Raw genomic sequence first — 26900 nt, 5'->3', positions numbered from 1 at the left:
TCTATAGCAAAACCGGTGTAGATCTTGCTACAACAGCAAAGCAGGAGGAAAATCTTTCAAACTGGCCTTTAGTTCTCTTGAAAGTGAAAATGTAAACGTGTGTCATTAACTGTGTGAGATATGTGTGATCAGAAAATTCCTCTTTTTTTCTTAGTATCCATCATGTTTGTGAACATAAGTTGCCTTTGTGCTATACAGAAGATGACTGCGCATAATAATGATCCATGAAAACTATTCTGCTGGATGTGTCACAAATAGTGTCATGTAGAAATATTCTAAATGCTAATGAAACTTTTACTTTTCACGCTACATCAAAGTCAAGGCAGACCCCCCTCCCACCTGCCCCTCCCCCCAAAAAAAGTGTTCAAAGTTCACAGGGCTACATGTCAGACTCTAAATCACTGGGGGCGGGGCTGATACAATGTTGCCATTTCACCAAGGTGTTCCATGAGCAGATTTTCTGTGACATATTTGCATGATCAATCAATGGGAAGTGGCCCACTCCATTTTTTTGATTTGCAAATGTGAAGTTGGTCTCTGATTCAGATATATGTGCTAAACTCAATGACTATTTTATTAAATATTGAGGAATCTGAACTGTACTTAATAATTTCAAGTTCAAACTCTGCAATGGTTCGACTGGCTAAACCTGAACTAGGATAGTTGCTAGTGATATATATATATACTGCTCAAAAAAATAAAGGGAACATTTCACTTTAATTTTGTGTGTGGCTCCAAATCCAGGCATCCATTGGTTAATAAATTTGATTTCCATTGATGATTTTTGTGTGATTTTGTCAGCTCATTCAACTTTGTACAGAACAAAGTATTCAATGAGAATATTTCATTCATTCAGATCTAGGATGTGTTATTTGAGTGTTCCCTTTATTTTTTTGAGCAGTGTATTTAAGTGCTATGCATTCAGCACCAGCATATTGGTAATGTGTTTAGCCAGTTACATAGACTAACTGCCACACCTGATGTGTATCTTTTTAGATCAGATGTGAGGACATCATTCAATGGTAAAGAAAGAAACTGATAGGATAATATTGTTTACTTACAATCAATACTGTCATCCCAATTTTCAGCAACACTACAGCAATTAAATACTAGCTGTGCTTGAATCTGATTGGCTACCCTGCCTGGACACCCCCACCAGAGCAGACTGTGGAGTAAAACGAATAAATGTTCGGAAAAAGCATGCAGCTAAAGGTAATCTGAGCCAATGATGTTTACCAAATGTAGGTCAGGATTTTCCCAATATATAGTCATATACGCTTGTCCGACAAGTTAAAATGAAAATATTCTTGTCTGTCTGTCTATATTATGATGTATAGGTATAGATATTTATTTATTTTAACTTGTCAGACATGCTTACATGTATCCTGACTTCTTACCAAATCTGTCTTGGTGTGATTTGATCAGTGGGATTAGCATATTGTGCATGTCTTCTACTTTTATTCCTGTTTTAAGAGGAGCTTTGACTGTGATGACTTAAGCTCCTGTCACAGTTGACATCCAACATCACAAAGTCACTGGTGTAAACATCTAACTTCATTCATTTCACATGTACTCTTGGCATTTGTGTTATTCCTGAAGTCAGTAACAGTTTTCTTTCTCACCTCACCCTGCTTATTGAGAAAGCATCACCTCAACCCAAAGATGTAAAAGCCTGGTGGAAAGTCAAAACATTAGTCTTTTTGTTTGTTTCTTTAAAATTACAACAAACTTCCTTGAGCTATTTGAGGTCTGGAATTACAGGGTTTTTGTTTGTTTATTATTATTCTTATTTTTTTTTTTACAAAACTTTTATCATTTTCTGTAAAGAAAGTCTCAAGATGAATGATTATGAAAGGCTGCTAGCATTTTATGAAATAAAACTTTTGATTTAAATGCATCAGCAAAATTACAGGGACTGAAGATTTTGATGTGGCTGTTTAATCTTTTCAAGAGTTGCACAAATAGGGTGGAAACACAGGAATTCACTGCGGATGATATCCATCCAAGAAATCTAATTGCTATAAATTATTTTGAGGCAAAATTTAAAGCCATAGCCATTTATTGAAAGAGTTGCAAACTGATTTTTCTTCTCTTTTCTTTTTTTTTTTATTATAATACTAAAAATATTTTAAATGTGTCCTGTAAATTTATCCAGGAAACCAGCCAGGAAATTGAGGGTGTAAATGTTCCTCTTTCACCCTTGACCAAAGAGGCAAACCAGAGGATAAAAAAGCATAACATCTCAATACCAATTTGTTACTTATGCTCTCCTACCGCCCACCCCCTACCCGCTCTTGCCATGTTGAAAATTATGAACACTCAGACTCGCACATTCTTGCGCACAGCCAAGTGAGGTGGCGCCTCCGCGTCCGTCCTGGGCCAATGGCGCGCAGGGTAGCCTTATCATACTTCTACCCGACTGGCCAATGGCGCAGCGCTCCCCGCTCACATGACGCCTTTCTGTGCGCTCTCCAGTCCTTTCAGGCGCTCAATCCCGGCGAGTGCAGGCATCACTGAAGACCTGACATCGGAGGAAATCGGACGTCCGCTCTTCTCTCCCTGCAACTGACTGACCAGGTGTTCATCTTAAACAAACTTTACCTCCTTACGACGAGGCTGACCAAGCACTCCGGCCGGCGGAGGATGGGCGCCGCTTTTGCCGCTGGAAGAGACTTTTTGTGTCCAAACGGGGGAAAGGCAGACAGCGAGACAATAACAACCCGAAGTTATTGTAATAAATTGTAAGTGGCGAGATATAATATTTTCCGTTTTTTTTCTGGATGCTCTTGTTCGCAAAAGTGATGACTTTGAAATCAACTTCATTTTCAAATGCATAACTTGTTTCACTTTTGCATGGCATGAGTTCTGTTCTTTTTAGTGTTAATTTAAATAGATATTTAGACATAAAAAAAAAATCACCCTCATATGCTGGTGTATCATAACACACTTGATTTAAGTTAATGTTTGAGTAATCTGAGTTTGTTTTGTATTTTTTCCTGTCTCTGCTGTCGGGCATTCTTTGTGTGTGTCTCTGTGAATGTCCTCATTGTGAATGTGTGGCTGTCTCCGCGCAGCGCCATAGAATGAAATATAGATAAAAAGCACACAGTAAACCCGCTGACCCCAGTCAGGCAGACAGGCAGACAGGCTGTGCAACCGGTCCACACGGCTCAATGAGGACAATTAGGGGGGGCCGACAGGAGAAATAAATGGAGTACTTGAGGCGCACTGAAACAGGTCTGCGCTTCACTTCAAACCGCCTGACGGAGATGAAGGTGAATTTTAAGTCTTATATCGAGATAAAAAATTAAATACATTTTCCTCCCCCCCACCCCCTCTTACTTGTTAAGTAAAGTACCTTAAATGTCAAATTTCAGTAAATTGGATTTCACCTTATGCACCTTATGGGGTCATGTCATTCAGTGAACCTTTTTATTGATTGGAAATTAGAGGGTGCTGGGGGTCATAGGTGGGAGGAGGGAGTACAACATTTATGTACACTCCAGAGTCGATCCAAAAAATTGGTGCCCTCAGATTTCTTTTATTTTTTTTTTTTGGTACCTACTACACAATCAGAGGGAAAGAGCAGGGGACCGGGGCCATTTGATGTTTTGAAAGGCTTCAGATGGCTTTAATTAGGACCTATAAAATCTGTCTGCCCTGTTCTCTCAGGCAGCGGTCTGGAAAAGCAAGAAAGGGAGGGGAACGGGCAAGAGGAGAGAAGGAGGGAAAAAAGAAAAGCAAACCCGACACAGAAAGTCACTTCAGTGGAGGATCGTCTAATCAAAATTTTATAACCCTCCTCTTTTTCTTCTTGTCGCTCCCTCCCTAGACTCCCACCCTCTGTTTCTTGATGCTGGTGGTATGTAGGCAGCGCTTCTTATTCCCCTCTTTGTCTGGCTGCTGTCTTATCTACTCTCACCCACCCCATCCTCCCACCAACCCTCAAACCTAACTATCGCCTACAGTACACCGACCCCAGACACCTGAAGCCTAGACATAATGATCAAGAGAAGTTTCAGTCTGTCTGAAGTGCAGCCAGTTGTTTTTAGGTTTTCGTCTTCTCCTCCCACTTTTTCCCCGCTCCTGTTCTCTTGCTGGCCTGGCTTGCCCTGCCTGTCCCTTGCTCCTCAACCCCAAATCAAGACGCACTATGTTGTTTGTGAGTTCCTGTGTTTGCATGCAAAAAAAGGGTTGCAGTTTCAGTGCTACTGTGCTGCTGTCGCCGTGCAGCCTGTATGGATATTGGATGAATGTGGGTGAGTCACAGAGCTGCAATAGACACACACGCAAACGCACTCTCATGAGGAAACATCAAAGACTTCTTCTGCCTTCTATTGTGTGAGTGTGTCTGATGCAGATTCTACTTGTGTTCTCCAGGCAAGCATATGTATAAGTGTACAGTTTTCGGTGGTATGCTCTGTGATTCGCTTTACATTTTTTGTCTAGTTTTACTATTGCTACAATTTGTTTCCAAATGAACCACAGGAAACTTTGATCCATGATTTTTTTTAATTTTTTTTATTTTTTTAAATCTTTTTTAAGTTCTTCCTTTGTTGGCCAAATTAAATGTCGATGTGGAATATGGTCCATAAAACATCAGGACATAATTTTTTCACACAGTAAAGTTAACTCTGTTTTAAGTCTTGGTTGAGCACTCCATCTCTTGAACAAAGACTGATTGATGGCGCAGAGAAGTCCTTACAATGGCCTGCCGCAAGCATAATTCTGTTGATTAGTCATAGAAAAACAGCATTGCTCTCCATCTGAAAAACACATATAAATATGAAAAAAGAAAAAAAAGAAATATATATATATATATATATATATGAAGGTATATTTCATATTTATATATGTATTAGAGAGAGGATTGTTAAATCTGAACATCTGAGCTGACCAGTTGGCAAAATTTGGATAGCACCTATGAGCTAAATTAAGTCATATTTCCAACATATTTTGAAACCACTAAGAAAGACATGGCATGACAACATTTCTATAGACATCCGGTGTCAAGGTAATGATTAAGGTCTTTTAGAATCTGATTTCTAAATATATAATATGACAAGCTAAAACATATTTAAGTTCCAAATTGGCAGAGATCTATTTCTTTAACAGATTTGTCTTTCATTTGAGCCTCTCTTTGTTTCTCAATGCATGTTGGATGTTGATTACGTCATTTTGTGTCTTACTGTAGAGCTATCAAAAATATTAAGACGGGTTGCTTTGCAGAATATTGGTAGTTGGGTTAATTATTGATCTTGTCCTTAGAAAATATGCTCCATTTACCACTAGCGTCTTATTATTATTAAACCACAGTTAGGTCTTTTTTAAGTATCAACCGAGTGATCATCTCTCGAACAAAGACTGATTTGACTCACTGTGAGGCTTATACAATGACGCACTATTTCTAATATTGAATTCAAGTAATATAGAAAATACCTTTTTTCCTTTTAATCTAAATGTGTATGTGTGATTGAAGAAGCAATGACAAGATTTCCACCTAAATGCATTATTGATTTACAAATGTAGTTAGAGGGCGATGGGGCTTGATCAAATGAGCTAGCTGGATGGATGGATTTTATTTTTCCTTATAAATTAAGAATAAGGACTGGTCAAACTTAAAGACTCATAATATGATGTCCATGAATATGAAGTGTTTGATGGGGACTGTCTCTAGTTTGTCATGAAGGTCTTTTAACACCTGAAATGGAAAACGTATTAAGAGGAAAAACTATATCAAAATTTCAATTAGTGATTACGCTTGTCTTTGAAAGAGTTACCTTCAACCGTCCTTCCCTCTTGCACATCTCTTTGTTTCTTGATGTTTGTCGGGTGAGATTATGACATTTTGTATCTCACAAGTTTGGTATGCATTAAACTAGTTTGCCTTGCAGAAAATAGCTTTTTGGTTTTGCTTTTATTTAGAAGAAATGTGGTATGTATTCAAGACTCTCAAATAAGATTTTATAGGTCCCAACGTTTTCGATGATATTCCTTCGCTTCAGCAAATTCTTGAAGCTTCTGAAGTGGCTTGTCTGGAACAAAATTTTAATGACTAGGTATAGAAAATATTAAATTATCTTCCGTTTAAAAATGTAAATCTATTTGAAGGGTAAAAGACATCCATATGAAGACCCCGTTTGATATTTCAACGTGGTTACTTTGAAGCTCGAATGTCAGTGCTTTTGTTCAGGGCAAATTTGGATAAGTTGGATGTACTAAAAATACAATTTTCAATGTTAAATTTAACATCAAATAAAGAAAAGGACAGCTCGACCTGAAATGGCCGTAAAAAAAGATGTCATCATCTTTAAGTGGATGATTAATGTCTTGTGGAATTTGAAATCTAAATATATATGTTAGGCCTACAAGATTAAGGATTATGGACATTTGACAGATCTTCAAAGCTTTTCCCATTAGACACCTCTTTGTTTTTGCCTTTTTGTTGGTTGTGCGTTACATCATTTTATTTCAGATGGGTTAGCTAGACACTAAGCTAGCTTGCCTCATGGAAAACGGTTGATCAGTCTTTGTTAGACGCTCGTCGAAAAAGGAGATATTTTTAGCATGCCACCAGTTGTTTTTCTCGAATGTGTCCATTTTTGATAAACTTGTTTATCTGAGGATTATCCCCCGAACAACTGGAGTGGGGTGAGCGGGAGGGGGAGGGAGGGTGCTCTCGCTGTGCATCAACAACTTAATCTGCTCAGATGGGATGTTTTTGAAGAACAAGTGTCTGTAAAATCTGTCACCGTGCTCCAGTTGTAGTTCTTCCTCTTGTTTTGTGTTTGTTTTCTGAAACTCTTTGCATCATCGCATCAGGGAGGTATGGGGCCTGTGTCTTCTTCTACCACCACCCTTTGAAGGGGGAAGTAATAAAAAGCTCAATGGGTGCAACAAGCTGTTCCTCCCTCCTAGACTTTGAGTCTCTCTACCTGGAGATGAATAGGAGGCCCCTCTGTATCGAAGGAGAAAAAGAGAGCAGTTTATTGAAGGCTGAAGATGAGGAGGAGGTGCATTATAGCTTATAGACACTTGGTGTGAAATTGTCTAGCAGTGCCATTTTCGGAAAGTGCTTTCAGTTGAACTTATTCCAATGTTTTGATCACACAATGGCTTGTACATAGCCCCTTCTCTACCCTGGGCCCAACACACAGACACACGCAAAATCTAGACAGGTCATTGGCTGTTTAGGTAATGTTAACAAATTGTGTAGTTAAATTCTGCCTAAGGTAAAGACGGTTTCCACACCTTGATAACACAACATTCATTGTAATAATGTTGAACAATCACAAAGCCGCAGATTAAGATTTTGGCAACCAGATTTATGCATGAAGAAGTGAAGTCATGGTCAGGAATGTAAATGGTGGAGTCATTCAATTACAATCATACCCTTTCCTGGGAAAAGTCCCCAGCCGTGAAGAGGTTAATTGTTTTTGAATCTCCATCCGAGGGGAGAAAATAGAGGAACAGGAGGGATAATTGAGCTGCTGATAGTTGAGCGGGTTATGGATTACTGTGCCTTCTCCAAAGGAGAAAAGAAAAAGGAGGTGACCAGGAGAGGAAGGAGAGAAGGGGGAAAAGGAAGGAAGGGGGCGTGAAAGACTCGCTTGTGCGATGCAGCCGCGGGGGCCGTCTGGCCTCCTTAGGAAGAGGGAGAACTCCGATCCTGTTTAGCCCACGAGGTGACCCTTGGCCCCTTCACTTGCTCCTCCCTGCTCCAGGTGCAAGCCCTCACTGCTGGCAGCTCACACACAGACACTCTGCGTGCCAATTCCTCATACACACTGCACGGAGGGGGGAAACGGCACATGAAAATGCAGCTCAGCTCCCTTTCACATTTTTCACCCCCACCACCCCCGTCACTTCTTTTTCTACATGCTACTCTATTGTCTGGGGTTAAAGATCCAAACCTGCTTGTGCAGATGGGGTAAGTGCTGCCATAATATTTTTCCTCCAACCAAGAAGATGGATAACTCTTTTTAAGAGGGGAGTAAATTAGATTTTTACATGGTGTAATAATCACAGAAGTGCTAATCAGAGGGATGTCATGTATAATTACTACAGTGTTTGATATCGCCACAGAAAACTACCTCAGGCCATTAGCAAAAGTTTCCTGATGCTATTAATGGGCGTTAATAAAATTCACGAAAGCCCAGATTGAATGAGCCCTTTGCATGGCCCACTGGTTAAAGCACTGTAAGGTTAATGAACCAATTTACATACTTTCTGCTGCCATCTGGGTGGAGTGACGAGGCAGATGCTTCCCTGCGCTGCACTTCGTTGTTCAACATGGAGGAATGTGTCAAGTCCTCAGAGGTCAATGAGCACATTTAATGTTTGGGTTCTGGTCAGAAACATCCAGGGGTGAAACTGGAAATCAATGCTTCTGAATTGAAGAAGCCTTTTTTGTTTGTTTGTTTGTTTGTTGTTTTTTTTTTGCTGTATATGCTTGTTTCCATTTACCCATTTTGCAAGAGGACTAAAAAGGAACAATTGCTCTAAGCATAAATTAACTCCCAAACATAGATTGTAGCCTGACCTCAGGAGCCTCAGATAATACTGATCTTGACAGGGATGATCCACAAAATATCACAAAGCCCCAGACAGGGGAAAAAAACAAACAAAAAAAGAGGATTAGGATCCATCCATCTTCTTGCCATTCTTGTCTGAATGATCATGTTACAAATAGGGCGTCTTGGAAGCAGAGGAACAAAATGAGGTCTGTCGGTGATCAATAAAGCAGTTTGAAAGCAGAGGGATACATTTTAAAAAGCGGGAAGGCTATGGTTGGCATGGCCATGGTCTTGCCCCATTTGGTGGAATCAGATAAGGGGCTTTGGAGTAAAGGATGTTTAGCCCTGGGGCAGCTTGAATTTGTGGATATCCCTTTCACTGGCACCCACTGCAGAATGATTTCATCAGCAAATGGGCAAAATCAAACTAGAATGAAATTCGGGATCTATTTGGTGTCTTTTTAATACTGTACACATGACAAAACAACTGAACGATTGGATGAGTAAAATAAAACATGGTATATAATCCCACCATTGTGTAACGTGGAGCAATTTTTCTCTAAGCCCTGTATTGCGCTCCAAGGATGGTGGCTTTCACCTCAGCTGTCACTTTACGTGATTTAAAGAAAATAAAATCACCCAGGTTTTGCACCGACAATGCGTTCAAGCCAGCGAGTGTTTGTCTCAGATTAGCTCTTTGTGCCACGAGAGAGGGGAAAGCGAAGTGAAGCAGTGGGAGCGGAGGGTGGGGACAATGCAGCCCCAATCCCAGTTGAAAGAAATAATTTGCACAATTTTCTGAAAGCAGTATTTGTCCGGTTGGATGGTTCTATCAAAGCCCAGCAGCCACAGTGGAACGTGATTTTGAAATGACATGGTGAGCTACAAAGCCGCCGATATGTCGGGTTAGTCATTTCTCAGCTGAACGCTCTTCAGGTGACTGCAAGTAATACGTTCTCCAGTTTCTTTTTTCTTAAAGAAGACCCATTTTTACTGATGGCCTTGACACCAACGGTGCCACAGCTTCTGCTCACAGGCTTAGCCTTTATAGTACTTGCTGGGAGGAGATGAAAAGACATCAGAGGAACACTTTACACCTTTAAATTCATCTCTGGAAAACGCAAATTAGAAGCTTTGAGTTTCTTGTACTTCTTAAAGGATTATCCATCGCTTACGTTACAAATTTTTATCCACTCTCTGCTCCTCAAAGTTCTCTCACTTTTAAAATTGTCAATATAAAATGCGGGCTTGCATGAGAAGAGTGGGATTTTATAGATTGCAATCTGTTGTTCTCTGCAGTTCAGATAAAAGAAGGCAATTTGCCTCAGTACATATCTGCTGTTATCTTAAGTTTCAAAACCCCCTACAGTTTTCATGGTGACTCACTTCTTTCCGAGCCATTTATGCTTGAAAACTTCCTAAGGATGAACAGCATATTTTCTGAGTTTTATCGTCAATGAGGGACCATTGGGCATAATGAAGTTCTGTTTCCCAGCGTGAGTTTGGAAGGCTCATGATTACAAATGCTCCTCTCATTGTCTCCCATCATCTCCTCCCTAATTGAAGACAATATAACGAGACAATAGGGTCTCGCTCATCATTCTGCATCAGCAGCGTCCTCCGCGGAACGTGCCAGTCTGTTAAAAGCAGGATGGTGATGGTGGGCGGGACGTGTGAGTATATGGATACAAGCTTGTTTAATTTGGACCAAGAATATGGACAATTAGACTACATCTCCCAGGGGGGCTGTTTTATTTCTGGTCAGCTTCTCCACTTCATGGCCGTCTGCCCTTGTAAACACTCCTGGATGTGTCTGGGATATGCCTTTGGGGGGAGAGGGGCGAGGTCTTGTTTGGCGGGAATATCTGCCTCTGGAGGGCTTGTCTCAGAAGATTAGGACAGCTGAGAGAAGAGGGTCCCTCTGTGCCTTGCCCCCTTCACCTCCCTAATATGCTCTGAATAAGTTCACCTCCTCCCTGCGTTTGTTGTGGGGTTTTAGTGGGAGGTGGGGGGATTATGTCTGGCTATGGTTTAGGAGTGTTTGTCATCTGCCCTCTTGAGGCCTACATTGGCCCCCTTTGTCTGAATGTCAGGCCAACAATGTCAAAACGCACAATGTGCCCATCCAATCAGGGGACCTTGGGTTAAGAAGTGACCACAAAATGTCTCGGTAAATTCACATGAATTTTCTGTCAATTTTTTTTTCTTCTTTAAATTTTAAACTTTTAAACATTGTATTATTGCATGTTATTCATTGTTTTAAATAACTTTCTTTTTTTTTCTTCTTTTTTTTTACGGGTGACATTCTTTTGGCGCCATTACTTTTAGCTCTGCAGTAAAGTACATTTGAATTACATAGAAATTTTGTAACCGTATAATTTTTCCAATGAGTAAACAATGGGCTTTTGATATGAGTCACTAAATCAACAAACTCTTTGCAGTGCTGCTGTGATGCTTAGCTTTTATGAAAAGGAAAATCAATCATACAGGCAGATGAGGTACTCATCAATAAACCGAAATGATTTGCTGTCACATATTTACAGCTAATGTATTATTGCCAGTAGGAGATCCATCAAACCTCTTAATAGTTTCTTGAATAAATCAAACAAATGTGCTTCTGAGCCTATGTTTTCAACCTGAAAAAAATTATATATATATATATATATATATAAAAGAAGTCAAAGTTCTTTAACTTACTCTAATCTATTTTTACTTGGATAAAGAAAATAATATACTAGAAAATGCAATACTAAATGAAACCTTTAATAGCTAATTACAGTTTGTTGAGTATCATAGAGAAATAATGCTCTAATTTTATTGCATATACTTTAAATGAGTCGCTATTTGCAACTTGATACTAGCTAATATTCCTGTTAAAGGTGTCTACATATATCATCTGCACATCAGTTTACTGGTCTCAAAGGAGTCTCTATGGCTCCACACAGAGCAACTCTGTATGAAATTTGGAAGAAGGATTCATTCATCACTGCACAATGGCTAACAAAGAGGGCACTGAGTTCTGGCCAAGTATCACAAGTTATATTGAACGCACACAAAACGGTGTAGCAGTACAGTCAGGAGGCAAAAAAAATTCTCAATGACTGATAACCGTTCTGCAAGATTTAGCTTCTAAGGAAGAAAATGGCCTAAGTGGCTTTGCATTCAAGTCATTTAGAGCCCAGGAAATTACACACATTCCTCTTTTCCTGTTACCAGAATATACTTGAGAACGAGTCACAAACATTTTGTGTTCAAAATGTTATAGTCAATGCACTTTTTGTCACAGCATGATTTAATAATGGCAGAGCTGCATTTCCACAATAAATTACAATGTAACAAAGGGTATTTTCTATGTGTAATACTAATGTTTGGTTTTCAGAAGAAATATATGAAAAATAGATGCATTGTAGTCATGGGTTGGTAAGAAGGTTCTCAGTGTGTTAACCTTAAATAAATATGGTATTATGGTATTTAATTAAAACATGGAAAACAAATATATAGAACATAATATAGTTTTTCTTACTTAAAATAGAAAAGTAACAACTATTACTGCTGATGTTGAATATATGTTTATCACCATTCAAATTATTAATATGTTTTGATTTTGATACATAGACCTTGAAAAACTATAAACACATGATAAATTTAGTAGGTCTCTAGTGCTTCTTTTGCCAACACTAGCTGTGTAATTAGTCAGTCTGCCTGCCCTTATCTTGACAACTGCAGTACTAAAAACTGTTGTTTTAATAAGGGTGATTGTATTAACTTCAGTTTTTAAAACATGAGTCTCGGTTGTTTAATATTGCATGTGCTTCCAAAGAGCCAACCCTGTCCTTGTAAGTTTATGAGCCTTTATCGAGCCAGCTGACAGGCAGTGAGCGGCATGCGATTTAAGAAGGGTAGCATTAAATCACACCAATGTTGCCCTCTAACCTTTTTCCATCCCTCTGATCCTATCTAGCATGCTTTATAACAATATTCTTTAATTTATCTCTCTCTTAAAAGTTGACTTTCACGACTGCTTTGCTCAGTTAAAAGTGGCCATTTGATTAGACTCACAAAAAAACACTCAGCTATGATTTATAGCATTCTTCTATCAGGTTGCATTAGGTACAAATATTTCCAACTTGTTGTTTAACAGGAGTCAAGATGGATGACTGCTGTTAAATCAGCTACATTTAAATGTATAGTGTTGCACAAGTTTTACATATAGACACTCTTAATACATCTTTGCAAATTACTTGATTCTTTTTCGTATGGCCACAGTATGTTAGTCACATTTTGCACAAGTATGACTGAGACTGTGTTGTAACAGCTCCAGTTTTTTTTTTTTTTGTTAAGCAACCAAAATACTTCAAAACATGAAATTATGAGGCGTTTATTTCTTTGGTGTCACATGAAAGGGGAAGTTTATTTTAGGTTTTGATTTAATTTTCTCATGGTCTGACTGTACCAAGAGGTATAATAAACTTATGAACACAAAGAGTTTCTCAGTAAGCCCTTAAGGCACGTTCTCTTTTTAGCTCAGGTTTTGAAAAAGAATTTAAATAAACACACAAAGAGTTTTTTCAGTGTGTGTGTGTGTGTGTGTGTGTGTGTGTGTGTGTTTCCAAGAACAGGTAATTACAGCTGTGTGCATGTCTGTGTGTGTCTGCGCTTAAAATCAAGGATATAACTAAAATAAAAAAATGTTGATTCTTGTTCTCAAGGCTTCTACCACATTGAAAAAAGAGGAACAATAATTGGAGCCTCGTAATCATTGTCATTGTGGTGTTTACTTTTATTTTTTATTGGAAATTTTTCTACCAGACATGAAAGTGAGACAATGTCCTAATTCTGTAAAAAGAACCTAAACACAGAAGTAAAATCCCAGTACATAATTTTTTATCTTTTTATTTGAAGACTTCAAGGCTTCAGGCCATTCTGGTTAATACAGTAGCAAACACAAGTCTGTTGAAATCATCAAATAGACAAGGACATTTTCTTTGCCTTTTTTTTTTTTTCTTCTTCTGGAGGTACAAGAAAGCAAATACAATGCAGATGATCTGTGTGGGCAGGAAGCCTTGAAGGTTCGCATCATGTCTGCCACGTTCTACCCGGGGGCATTGGAGTCTACGTGCATACAGAAACACACACAGTGGGGAATGCAAGCCGCCGTTCTCCGTCATAGCGCAGCAGGAGTCTGTCTTCATCTGTCCTATTGATTAATGAAGCAGGCGCAGCGGGTGTCACAAGCAGGCAGGAGTCTAGATCAAGACGCGGAGCTGCATCACTGTAGTCATGCCACACATACATACACACACACACACTTTCACACTCGTTTTCACCGTCTATGACATGTTCTCTCTGTCTATCACAGCACATGCTCCACACACAGACAGCCATGACAGATGCGTGTGCATGGAAACTGAGAGACGTGGTTCTCGCGTTGTCACGGCTCACTTTATACATCACATCCTCAAACTCAGAGTGAATTAACATGGGTTTCCCCCCTTACCCCCCCCCCCCCCACGCACCCCACACACAAAGCTGGGAATGTGTTTACAATAAACACAATGTTTGTAGATTACGTGGGGTTAATGATCCGATTTATTTCCTCCAAGTTGTCACGGAGTTTGTGTGTTTTAGCTAAAAAGATGCTACTCTGCCTCTCGGTCTCGCTCGATACCAAATGAGACATTCCCCAGACACCACTACAAGAGCAGTATTTATGCTATTAGGAATCTGGGTTTGCAGCACCCGCCGTGGAACCAGAATGAATTGGCTAAAATTATGTCCTGACTAACCCCGGTGGGCTCGGACCTGGTATTTTTCTTTGCATAAATGATAAATTACACGTTGTGTACTTTTGACTATTTTTGCAAACTCCCAGTCGCGCACACATTATTTTTTTCAATCATAAAATCCAATGAACAGAGCTCGTTTTCAAAGAGAAGAAATAAGACTGAATGTTTTTTTTTTTTCTTCCCCCACGTCTTTTCCATCTTTACTTTAGAGTTTAAAATTAGCTTCTCTGTCCAAACCAGCTGTATTCCCTTGGAAATTACTTTCTGTGATGGTAAGCCTGGAGTCACAGGGTTCACTGAGGGTGTGGTCACTTGAAACCCACCTTCGTTTTTCCCCACAAATACTTTCTGAGCTTGCACTCCTCTCGGTCTGAATAAATACCAGAAAAGTACAGAAAGGAGAGAAAAAAATGACAGCAATTGACTATTAGAACCATACTTTTTTTTTCTTCCCCCCACTGACCTTCTTCCACCTATATTTTTCCTTCTGCATTCCCTCCCTTCCTCTCCTCTGGCGTTCCTGTCGAGGCATGCCTCCGTCCCCGCCAACCAGCATCGACCAGGATGAGGGGGCAAGGAGAGAGAGGAGGGGAGGAGGACAGACAAAGGAGCACTGTTGCTGGCTTGTTCAAGGGTTGACACCAGACTGGAGGGGTGCGGTTAGAGGGGTTGCAGGCAACCAGAGAGTGTGACCAAGGAGGGGTTTATCATTAAGAAAAAGAGATTCAAATGAATGGAGGGATAGCAGGGGTGTCTGCGCTGCCCCCGGTAATAAAGAGGACAAGCAGTGCCAGTCATTTTTCCACACTTGCAGCTGGCATGCTCCTTTTTAGCAGCGCTAACACTTGGAGCGAGTGTGTGCGAGTGAGTGATAGAGGAGGGACATTGTTTTCTGGCTATTGTGCATTATTTGCTTAACCCTCGTGCTTTATCTGTGCAGCTGTACGCTACAAATGAGATGGCGAAAGGGAGGGTCTGTGTGCTCAATGGCGGCTGTCACAGCTGTTAGCAATTTCATCAGTGCACTGTAAGACGCCCCCTGCACGCACTCTCGCAAAACAAACCGTGTCAATTATTTCGAAGCAGTTACAGCCATGAGAAAATTGCCCAAACTGCGCATGTCAACACAGTTTAGGAAAAGAAAAGGGAGACGAAACGGACAGAGTAGCAAGTCCAAACAGTTACGCAAACTATAAAAGACACTTGTATAGTCATACGATGCCTAAATATTAATTATTCATTATGGGACTGTTCTTTACCATAAGCGCATAAAACCCTGGAATTTGCAATGATTTGCAATTGTTTTTAGCTGTCTTGCCTTCCTTTTATGCAGGACAAATAAGAGATTTTAATTACGCCCATCTCTTTTAATAGGAAAATTTATATGTTGTTTTTTTTTCTCTCTCAGTGCAAGGTGCTTGTTGACCTCAACGCATTTCACTTAAAGAGTTTCTTAATGATTTGTTTCCCCCTTTTGGTCTTTTTCTGTGACAGGCCATGAAATGAGCTGACACAAGAGGAAGAAGCTGAAGAGAATTGACAGTGCTGGCCTTCACCCAAGAGGCGAGAGGAGGAAGCAGAAGACCCCTTAACTCAAGCGGTGAGCTACGGGGAGACATTGACGAGGTGAGAGCTTAGTTTACACCTGGCCTCAAAGCATTTCTCTGTCCTTTCCACCTGGTTGCCTGAGTCAGGTGATCGGCTGGGGCAGGATTCATGTTTGCATTCCTGCATGTTTCTGTTTTTAAGAATTTAAGTGAGCATGGTGTGTGTGAGTCCCTCCCTCGTGTTAAGTCACAACCAACAGGTGAATAGCATTTCCTGTCCCAGTCACCATCTCTTTCTCTTTTTTGAATCTCAGTTTCCCTTTTTACCTTCAAGAAAAAAAAAAAAAATCACGGTTGGTTGTCTTTCACTTTTTAACCAGTTTGCATTTCTTTCCTCATTTATTTCCACAGTGAATTCACTGTTTTAAACAAACTGAAAATGTAAATATCAAAAATATAATAAAATGGTAATTTGGAACATATAATTAGCTATTCCACAACACTGTAAAGCCTGAATAAGAAGATGTTATTTTTTTATATTAACCGGCAAAAACATGCTGCCTAAAGTGTATTAATTATTTAATCTGAACAGTTTGATATGATTTGGATTTCACACACATTGCCATCATGATGATGATTGCTATTTTGAATATTGTGCAGTTATATTATTGTAAAATTAAAATATTACAGAAGCCTCTGAATAAGTGGCAATCGTAATGTCTACATCACACTGAGCTCCCAGAGAGCACAGATTGAGATTTCTGTATTGATTGTTAGCAATCGTTCACATGAACATGAATATAAAAAAAAAAAAATCATATCCAGATACAGATGTTTTGGAAGAGACTTCCCAAAGTGGACATTTGTGGCCAACCCCGCTGAATTGCATCTCTGCAACTTTAGGAAGTAGAAGTTAACAAGCCCTAAGCTAGAATCCAGGACAAATGTAGTTTTTCTTTTTAAGTTATCTGTGTCACTTTGGTCTGACTCGATTTCCATTAGAGTTCAAACAAAAGCTCAATAACAAAAAAGGGAAATCATCGTCAAACAAATCACAAACCACAGTACTAATTAGCACTAATTTAGCAAGGCTCAGGATTATCTTTCATTTTTTGTTAATATTTACATTTCTGCCTTCTGCTGACACAAGATTGGCATTGCAGCACCTTTCGATCACAATCACAGATTGCAGTATCCAGAAATACAAATTTTTACAAATTTCGAAAACCTAAGGTTGTGTATTTTAGTCTCACGTTCTCACCAACTACAGTTCATATTTGTCTGAATACAAAATTGGGTTCATGTTTAAAATTACATCCAGAGTTCAATGTAGCTTTCAGAACCCAAGAAAACCCAGTTAATCTGAACAGTTTGCTGGATTTCAAGACATATTTTCAACACTAACTTTCTAGCTGGAGATAGACAAAATATGGTTCTGTTTTGATAAACTGACTTAAAGGCATCCACGAACACTTCACCCTCCTTCACTTATATAACTGAAGTGTCGAGCAGAGTGTAAGTCAAGCAGGTAAACGCAACCCTTAGGAAAGATGTGGAGGTGGAGACTAAATTTACATATTCATACATCCACGCATTATAAATGAGGCTAAGGTGTTGAAGTACATCTAAGCTGTTTTAAGTCACGAGGGGATTATTTTCGTCGGCAAAAACTGTAGATAAGGAATTTTGAGGAATAGAAATAATATTTCCGGTGGTTTAATCAATGTGAAGAGATTAACTTTAAATCCACACTGACAGAAAATTCCATGGAAATTACAAAATCCTTACATATGAAGTGGCCCATGGTCATGGATACTTAATTAAGAAAGTAAGCAAAAAAAAAGTTTTTTGGAAGCAAATATCTCAGTCGGGGATCATTTGAAGAGACAGTATGCTTAACGATCTAAAGGGTTGTATGGGGACTCGCCTGTGCGATCAGAGAATCTGTTTCATAGTTAGGATTTTTCCTCCAACCCCTATTAAAGTATGGAAAGCCTAACAATACTGGGATGTAGAGAGGGAGAAATAAATCATTACCTGGGAGAATAGCATACCCACAAGGCAAAACACAGGAATGAACCTGGCAGAGGAGCCACCTTATTGTTTTAACTGTGTTTCAGCAGTTCCCAAAGTGTGTGTCGTCTCCGTGAGTAATCTTCTCACTCTCTGTGTGAAGCTGAGAGCAGCAGTAAATCATTTTCCTCCGTGCAGGCATGAACAGAACGGCCACCAGCACACGCAGATAGGGGGGATGGTTAAAGAGGAGATCCAGCAAGAGGCAAAAGACAATGTTGTTTTTCTCTGTATATGTCATCCTCCCTTCTGATGAAACACTCTTCCACCTCAACCTTCCACCCAGAGGTTACAACAGCAATGATGGGATTCTTCTTCAAAGCTTTCCAGGGGTTTTAGTTTTTAAGCACAAACGATCTGTCTATTTTTCTCCCTTTCCTCGAGTGTTTTTAAAAGTTTAGAAACTAGTTAGACTTCTGTTTTTATAGCATTAATTTATCTTTCAATGAATACAAAACTTCTTTTTCAGACTCCCCCCCCCAACATGATTCAGACATTTTATGTTATACTCATCCACTAAATATGTCAGCTCTTCAGCTGCAGGTATTACATCATCAACTTTCAATCCGAACTGCTGCTCACACTCATGTTCTGCAGTAGACAGAGCGAATTCAATTCCACGTTTGCTCCATTTCATTTTAGGTTAACTCATTTTATATCAAACCAGCATAGATGCTCTCACCTCTTTCTTCTTGCACTTTATCTCTTGCACTTAATTGTTTGCAGCAGTTTTGTTGTGTCTAAACTGATTTTATGTTCTCTTGAGTTCTTTCTTTTTATTTTTTGTAGTTTCATGTTTTTGTGTGTGTTTGATCCATATGGAAGCAACCTTCATCTCTATGTTCTTCTTTTACGTGATTGTTTCTATGTCAGTGTATTCACAAAGTGGCACTTTTTTTATGATCCAAAACCGTAAAAAACAAAAAAAAAACAGGAAATGATAAAATGGTTTGCCAGGATTTATGGGTTGTTGAGCGATGGTTGTATCTATCTAGCAAGACTAGGAAAAATATTTTTAAATAGAAGTGGTTTAGGATGTCTTTGAGGTTGGAATGCCTTCTTTCATCACCCTTTTGATGGATGAACCATGTAGCAACCACCTGGGATTAGTGGAGACATACATTGTACCGTGATACACAATCCCATTGTTTTAGGGACTTGTCAAAGGATGCATGAGTTGTCCTGGGAAGAAAGGAAGGATAACGGTGGAGGATGTAAGAAAAATATTCAGACATGCTGCTGCCTTTTCCTCTTCGCCCTTTTTTCCCCTCTACAGACGTGACATGTTTCAGCAGCAGACGAGTCCGTCTAAGATAGCTTTGGCCCAAAAAGCAGCTTGGATCTCTAATGGCGTCCATTTAGATAGAGAGAGGCGAGGTTAAAAATGCTCAAGTCACAGTATGTCAGAAGGTTTTATTTTACGGATGTACACATACAGGAAGATGACAGGCAGATGAGCTCTCCGTCATGTTGTATCGATTCAGTGAAAGATTTTGAACGGACACAGCGGGTAATTCTCGGTTTCATGCTTGTGCCAAAAGAAAGATAAGAAAAACAGCGAATGATGCACAGTGGTCATGGTCAGGACAGTTGGTGAACAAGCATGAAAACTTAAAAGATAAGTGAAAGATTAGATGGCATTTGTGTTTGCACGAAGGGCTTTTATGGCGTGAAATGCCACTGCAGTTTGAAACTAAAGGTATCAGTGTGAGATTCTCAAAAGGAGAGCATACGTGGTTTTGCAGACGAGAATTTGCAGCATGTGGAATCAACGGAGAGAAAGAGAGTGAGCGGAGTCCACAAAGTTTCCAAGTTAACTTTAAAGATAATTGAAAGACAGAAAGGATAATGTGGAACTAGTAAATCTAGAAGTGTTGAGGGTCTGTGCAGTGGAGTCTCTAAGGTCTTTATAAGATCATAAAAGCAATGCACTTCCTGGCCTCTCTCTAATTGCTGTGAGGAATGGGATGGGGGAGTCTCAACACTATGTGGCTACTAGATGAAGCCTCCAAGTCCTTACTGCACGGCTTATTGGGGTGATTCATTATTTGCCACCATGTCGGTAAAACCGACAGAGAAAGAGAGCGGTGACGCAAAGAAAGCTTACATTGAAAATTTAGATAAAAAAAAAAACATAATAATAATAATAAGATGGGAAAAAATGATTATGTCAGAAATACAGTTGAATAAAAGGTGGCGGGGGGTTAACCACAAGCTACAATCCAAACCCTGTCAGTGCAGTTTCTAACAAAAGCAAAGTTAGAACGTAGATAAAGCGAGATTATTTTGCTGACTCAGCAGGAAATTGACTGGGCTTCCCCAAAGGGGCTGTACACAAAAATATGTGAGAATGGTTGACATAATGGAAAAATGCAACATTTTTCTTCTAACAAACACTGCTTGTCCAAAGAATCGAGCCCCAACATTCAACTCCACAAGCAAGCAATGTGATGAGCAAGGCCTTTAAAAAAAGAACGTGTATTTCTTCTACTTTGTACAAACGCATACACTTTCAGCTTTTCTTTAATAGATTAACTATACAGGATGAGTGCCAGCATACTTAGAAAAAACATTATTACTATTAATAAATGTTTTATAAGTAGTAACACTAGCGGTTCATCGGGTAGAAAATGCTGTGGATCTCGGTGAAGACAATCAAGATCTGTTAAAAACAAAACTAAAAGTAAAACTTCTGAAAATGTTAAATTTCATTTCAATTAATGTGAATTTTAGAATTAGCAAACAAAAAGAATTATAGATTCTGGTAAAGTGTGTTGGTATACAGAGAGAAATCACATTGTGCCAACCCAGAAGAATTTCTATATCCATTATGGTCCCAGATCATTTTTTTTTTCATACTGTCAGAGCAGGTATTACTGAAAATAATTTTAAACTATGCTTCAAGCTCTCATTCATGTTGTTTTCCTCTCTCCAATCTGTTCACTCCTCGTTGACTTGGAGCTTTGTGTTTTTGTTTAGCAAAATGTAAATTTCGGTCTTAATCTCCATCTTTTGTCTGCGACTTATGAGTTTTTGAGCTGCGGCTCTAACTTTGCTTTGCTTATTTTGTTGATGAGCACACAAGGCTTGGGGTTTTATTGTAACCAACCTCGCTGCACTATAGGAGCCATATAAGAGTTGCTTTTTTTTGTACCCAGTTTTATCAGTGGGTGAACAAATGAAAGAGGAGTCAAAGGCAGCCCCCTAAGCTTTTCATAATGCGTCCCGAGAGGAGACAAAGGCCTGCATTCACTGCTGGGTGTCGATAAGACCTATCATTAGCCTGCCATAGGAGGTATTACTGACACACACACACAAAAACATTTATGCTCACGCAGACATACACAGAGTGCAGTAGGTACTTATTCTGGTGCCCTATTCTCTTTTCCACACATACATACACGCGGGCGCGCGCACGCACACACACACACACACACACACACACACACATAAAATATCCATGTGCATGCCAGAAGTAAAAGAGGCAGCCATGCTCGACTTGAATCGAATAAAAGCTGAGGAGTGGACCCCCCGCTGTTTTCCCATCACAGCCGAATTCTCTCTGCCTCATAATGTGAGAACATCCATGCCTGGCTATACAGTGTCTATGCATACGTTTCGGCCTCTTCGCGTATGGCAGTAACTTTGAACTGTCGTTAAGCCGTTATTGGTAAGACGTGGCGTTCTCAAAAAAGGGAATGAAAACGAAGTGTAAATGTTGTTTTTATGAGTCTTTTCATGATGAATTTATATGCAACCAACTTCTGGTCTGTTAGTGTCATCGTGTATTTGTAGCATCACTTTCAAATGTATTCAAATGCTGCCGAATCGTCCCGACATATTTTCATTTTGTACCTAAAAACAAACGTTTTCCTTCACATGAATCTGCGATGAAATAAACAAACTAAAATAACAATTACTTTTGGTCCTGCTGCTTTAAGGCAATTCAAAGCACTTTGAATTGCGTTTGAATTTGCTGAAAATGTGCGATATAAATAAAATTACCTTACCTTAAGTTACTTATTGGAGTAACACAATCACATTATTTTAGAGTAAACTGTGGGTAATGGGCAATTACTTGAATTGATTGTCAAAGTGAGCAGAAAAAGTATGCAGTATTGAAACATCTTTATAAAATGAGTGAAAAAAATTAGAACCTTAATTTTAAATAAAAGAAAAAATAGAACAGAAGTCATTAGCCACTTACAATAAGAAGATGTAGGATGGAACATCAAAGTAGAACATTCAATTTTACAATCTATGGATCTATGGGCCGCTTGTAGCCATTTAGAAACAGTATATTTAACCATACCACACACACACATTGTGTTAATTCTACAGCCAAATCTCAATTAACTTCTTTTGAAAAAAACAAATAGTTTTACATCTTTCTTTTCTTGATTTTGGTAGCTATGTAAGCCCTCTCATGCAGTTCTCATACAGAATATAGACTTTTTAAAAAAAAAATCTAAACATGAACTCTAGCATTTGTTTATAAAAATGAATGTGCTTGGTTTGTGAAAAACTGACTCAGACTTGTTCTCGGAATACAAGCCTAATGGACATTTAGGCTTTATTGCTGTCAAAATACCATAATCTATTTACCAAAATTTCTTAGAAACCAGTTTACTCATAAAACCCACTTTGCATGTATGTATTTGTGTTAAAATTCCAGTCCATCAATTATCATGCGACATGTAAAATAGGTCTAGAAAGCAAAGTGACCCTGCAGACCGGGCGATGCCAACCAAGCGGTTAAACTAAAGAAAAGGCAAATGGAAACAGCCTGCTATCCTAATGATGGAACTCCTTGTTTACAGTAATAATACCAATGTCTCAGAGTTAATAGACTATTGACTTATTGATGATTGCATGCAACATACATTACATTTACTTAACAAGACGGGAGCAAAATTGGATGGGGAAGAAGAGTTGTGTTTGTGCGTCTTGTCGAGTTTTGGTTGGGGGTGGGAAAGAGTGGTAAGACGGCGCTGCTGTCTGGATTCTAAGTAGATGATGGACCGTAGCTCGTATTCCCATTCCCTCTCATTATCTTGGCCCCCTGAGAACATATGAGGTTACTTACCTTCTTTTGCTCCCTGCCTAATGCCAAGAGTCAGATCAGGGTCATTAGCCTCACTACTTGAAACAAATGGCTTTAGATAGCATCTCAGCCAAACTACAACAAGAAGAGATTAACCCTTTTCTCCCCTTACTGCATATATATATATATATATATATATATATATATATATATATATATATATATATATATATATATATATATATATATATATATATATATATATATTTAGTAGCTGTAAATCTTGATTATTTTTATTTTCAGCATTGCAGGGTGTTAAATTGGCACGTATTTTCATTGAATTTTCACTTCCCTGAGCCTTGAAATCTTGCTGCATTTCAGCTAAACATCACAGCTGTGTGCTTGAAGACAAAACCCACAGAGGGAGAAGTGGGCAGCGGATCAAAGCGCGAGGAGGATTTGTCTGGCAGATAGTCACTGAGGTCCTGTCTGCTTACACTCTCTCTCCTCTTGTGTCTTCTTGTGCCTTTTTAAGTCTCTACATGCTCAACCAAAACAGTTGCCCCCTCATATTCCCAACATAAAAATTAGAGATCACAGACGGGAACGGGTTAGTCACAACAGCCTCCTCTTTCAACAGTTGTTTTCATATTGCAGCTCATGTGTGTGTGTCCACATCTACAAGCTGTCATGTTTTTCCTCCTGTTAATGAAGTGCTACACTCTGTGCAGGTGTTTATTTTAGTTAGCTGTCCTTCCTTTCCTTTAAATATCTTGATTAATTTTGCTGCAGTCCCTTTACAAGATGTAATGAATATAAGATCAGAATACCAAAAAAACAAAATGATAAGAATATTGATAATTCAACACTGCACTTATCTTGTTTGATTCCATCCAAAGTCAGTGTGTTGACCAAAAAGTTCTTTCCGTAAAGCTTTGTCATGAGGTTTGTGGCCTATCGGTCGAGGGGTGGCTTAGATGTCTGTTTTGAGCTGAAAGTCACGCCCAGAAGATGGATATAATTAAGACTAGCGCATTTCTTTGGGGAGGGTGTTTTGGTAACTTTTCTGGGTGGTCTAGCTCTACATGCCTGTGCTAGTTTTATTACAAACAGGCACAACATGGTAAAAGCACATACACACCAGCAAAGCAGATTAGTGACGTGGTGCGACGTAAACGTAATCCGGGGGGGGAAAAAATAGGCATGCTGGACGTTTCCTGCTTCACTACCTGCTTCAGTTGTTTTCGCCAGGGTGCAACGGAACTGATCAAAACATTCGTAGATGCGCACTTGAACGCGACTGCTTCACTTTACTAAGAATTGTAAATGTGCACCCTCCTGCATTTCCTCACATAGCTAACTTTAGCCTCCATCCAAACCTGTATTTAGCCTCTGAATAGAAGCCAGATGATCCAAAACTGAAGGGTTACATTTATCTGTGTAAACTTACCATAAAAACCATAAATGCTTCTCTGGTCTTTGAAATGTATTTATGTTCTTAAAGCGATCTCATAGCCCAGGGAGCCTGTGACAAAATGGCTGGATTTTTCTGTCGTCAGCATTTCACATTCTCACATATTGTACATTGCAAACCTGGGTGGCCCATTAGAAGAGGAACTCTTAAATCTTTCTGTGTTCTCCACTCATTGAACCACTTTGGACCACATTTGCTTCAAAGTGAAACGGCACAAAAGTGTAACATGGGTCAATTTATGCATCTCGTGCATGACTATTATTTTTGTTCGTGACAGCATAAAGCCAACAAAGCCACTGAATATAAACATACATTTTAGAAGGAAAACATGCATAGTAAAGCTTTTTAATAGAGTAGTTGCAAAGTTGCAATATATTGATTGCTTTCTTATAATTAAATTTTGACACTTTGATAAAAACAATGGAATAGTGGTAAGTCCCACAAGGAAAGAGCTTCACCAGAAATTCTGACTGATACTGTTTTAACCTTAACCCAAAAAAAAAATGAAAGAAAACTTCCCGTGTTCCATCTAATGTTCAAGTATCCTAATTTGTGGTTATTTTCACCATTATCTCTATTCGTCTCTTTGGGCAGCAGGGTAAACACGGATCTTTACAAACATTTGGGTGGTCCCATTCTTTTAGGGGGTTTATATTGGTGAGTATACTGGGGCTTTAATGATGGCAGTACTCTTCCCTGTTCACAGCAGGCATTGAGACAGAAAGATTGAAAAATAGGATACCGAAGAAAAAAAGAGAGTTTTTTCTAGCAATAAACTGTTGCTAAAAAAAACAGAAAAAAATGAGTTGTTGCTATAAAAAGGTATAGAAAAGAGGATGTACCACTTTCCCCTTCCAGAAATAAGAAATAAAAAATACATCTCCATTTTGAACTGACCAATGCCAACACTAAAGCAGTATGAGACGCTCATGGTGTTATAATATTAAGTTCAAAACCCCACATCTCATTGTATCATGTTTACACACACAAAATACTAAAGCAAAATTGTAAAACATGGTCTAGCTGGGTTGATCTTATTGCTGCTAAAATAACCTCACTCACAGATAACAATCAATAACATAGTAATAATGTTATTTGTAGCACTTATTTTATTATTTTGAAGGGTGAAAGTGTCTAGTCCAAGGGCACAACAACTGAGACAGGGTTTTGAACCGTCAACCCACTGCTTACAGTATGAACTCTTACAGCCTTTGCCCTTGTAAGCAGAAAAAAATTCTTTCAGCCAGCTGATTAGCAATGTGCAGCAACAGCTGAGAAAGGAGCAGCTTAAAACTGTAACTTTTCAAACTTTGATATACCTTGATGTAGGCTGCTACATTGTGCCTAAACAGAGATGAAGTTTTTTTTTTTTTTTTTTTTTAATCATCATTGTGAACTGGGGACGGAAGTTCTTAGTTGGCATAAAAGATTTAATTTCTCCTTTGTCTGCAGAGAGCAGCTTTCCTGTGCTGCCCTCTTTCCCTGTATTTAACATCAAAGGAAAGTATGAACAATTGAGGCAATTTTTCGCACGGTAAAGGTCAATCATTGTTCTCCCTCTGAAAATGTAGATCCGGCTGAGAAGCCATGCTTCCATGGCATGTCTGTTTCTGCAAGCCACCCTTTAAACACGTTTTAGGCAGATATTTATAGAATATTTCATTTCTGCATGTTTTTCTTTCTAAATGTGATATTTTTTTTCGTAATGTAGATGTAATTATCTGAAATTTTCTGGCCCATTTGTTACAGCAGTGGTGTTATTTTGTAAATTATGTTTGTAAAACGTACTCCTATGCAACTCAGCGAACAAGATTAAAACTTAGATTAACATGAGGATAAGAATGGCTAATGTAAGTGTATTAATTTTGCAACACACTTTGATGAAGAATAAAAAGAAGTGGTTGAGATATATGTGCTGTGCTTAAATACATGATATTCTGACTTCTAGATATATTTAATAAGGAGTGCATGCACTTGCCATATCTAATTATGACCACTTGCTTTGCTTTTCGCCAAAGGGCAGAAATGATCCCAAGCCAGAAAAGATGGAAGTTTAAAGGGACTCTGAGGGACTACTTAAAACTACAAGCAGTGGAAAAAAAAAATCATTAATGCAGCTTAAGTACCTTAAAAAAACACTAATGAATATGATTTCCATGGGAACTTAGATGTGCTTTACTGGCCACAACTCCACAGTACCATGTCTGTTATCTGTAACAACAGAAAGCCAAATGACCCTTGAATTAAATAAAGCAGCATGAAATAATACAACTACAAAAAATGAAGTCTAAATCAAAATGTTTTTTTTTTTTTTTTTTTTTTTTTTCTGACGTTCAAAAGAAAAGCAAAACATAGCTTTGGATAATTGCAAAAAGCAAACCTGTTTCAGGTAGCATAACAAGAAATTTAACTTTTTAAAACATTTTTTTTTTAAAATAGTTCAACACACCCAGAAATATA

General features: G+C 38.8%; 1 long non-coding RNA gene across 1 annotated transcript in view; it reads left to right on the top strand.

Moving 5' to 3' along the window:
- The first annotated feature begins 1603 nt into the window (after positions 1-1603).
- LOC106922348 (uncharacterized) overlaps positions 1604-26900 on the top strand; it is a 34535-nt gene continuing 9238 nt past the window's right edge. The window contains exons 1-2 of the long non-coding RNA XR_001419176.2: positions 1604-2741; positions 15797-15928. This is a non-coding gene — a long non-coding RNA (uncharacterized LOC106922348). The remainder of the gene's footprint in view (positions 2742-15796; positions 15929-26900) is intronic.

This window comes from Poecilia mexicana, unplaced genomic scaffold (genome assembly GCF_051168715.1).
Source record: "Poecilia mexicana isolate PSO_F unplaced genomic scaffold, ASM5116871v1 scaffold_4, whole genome shotgun sequence".
In the NCBI taxonomy this organism is placed as follows: Eukaryota; Metazoa; Chordata; class Actinopteri; order Cyprinodontiformes; family Poeciliidae; genus Poecilia; species Poecilia mexicana.
Note: the sequence above shows the minus strand (reverse complement) of the source record. Positions and strands in the feature narration are given on the sequence as shown.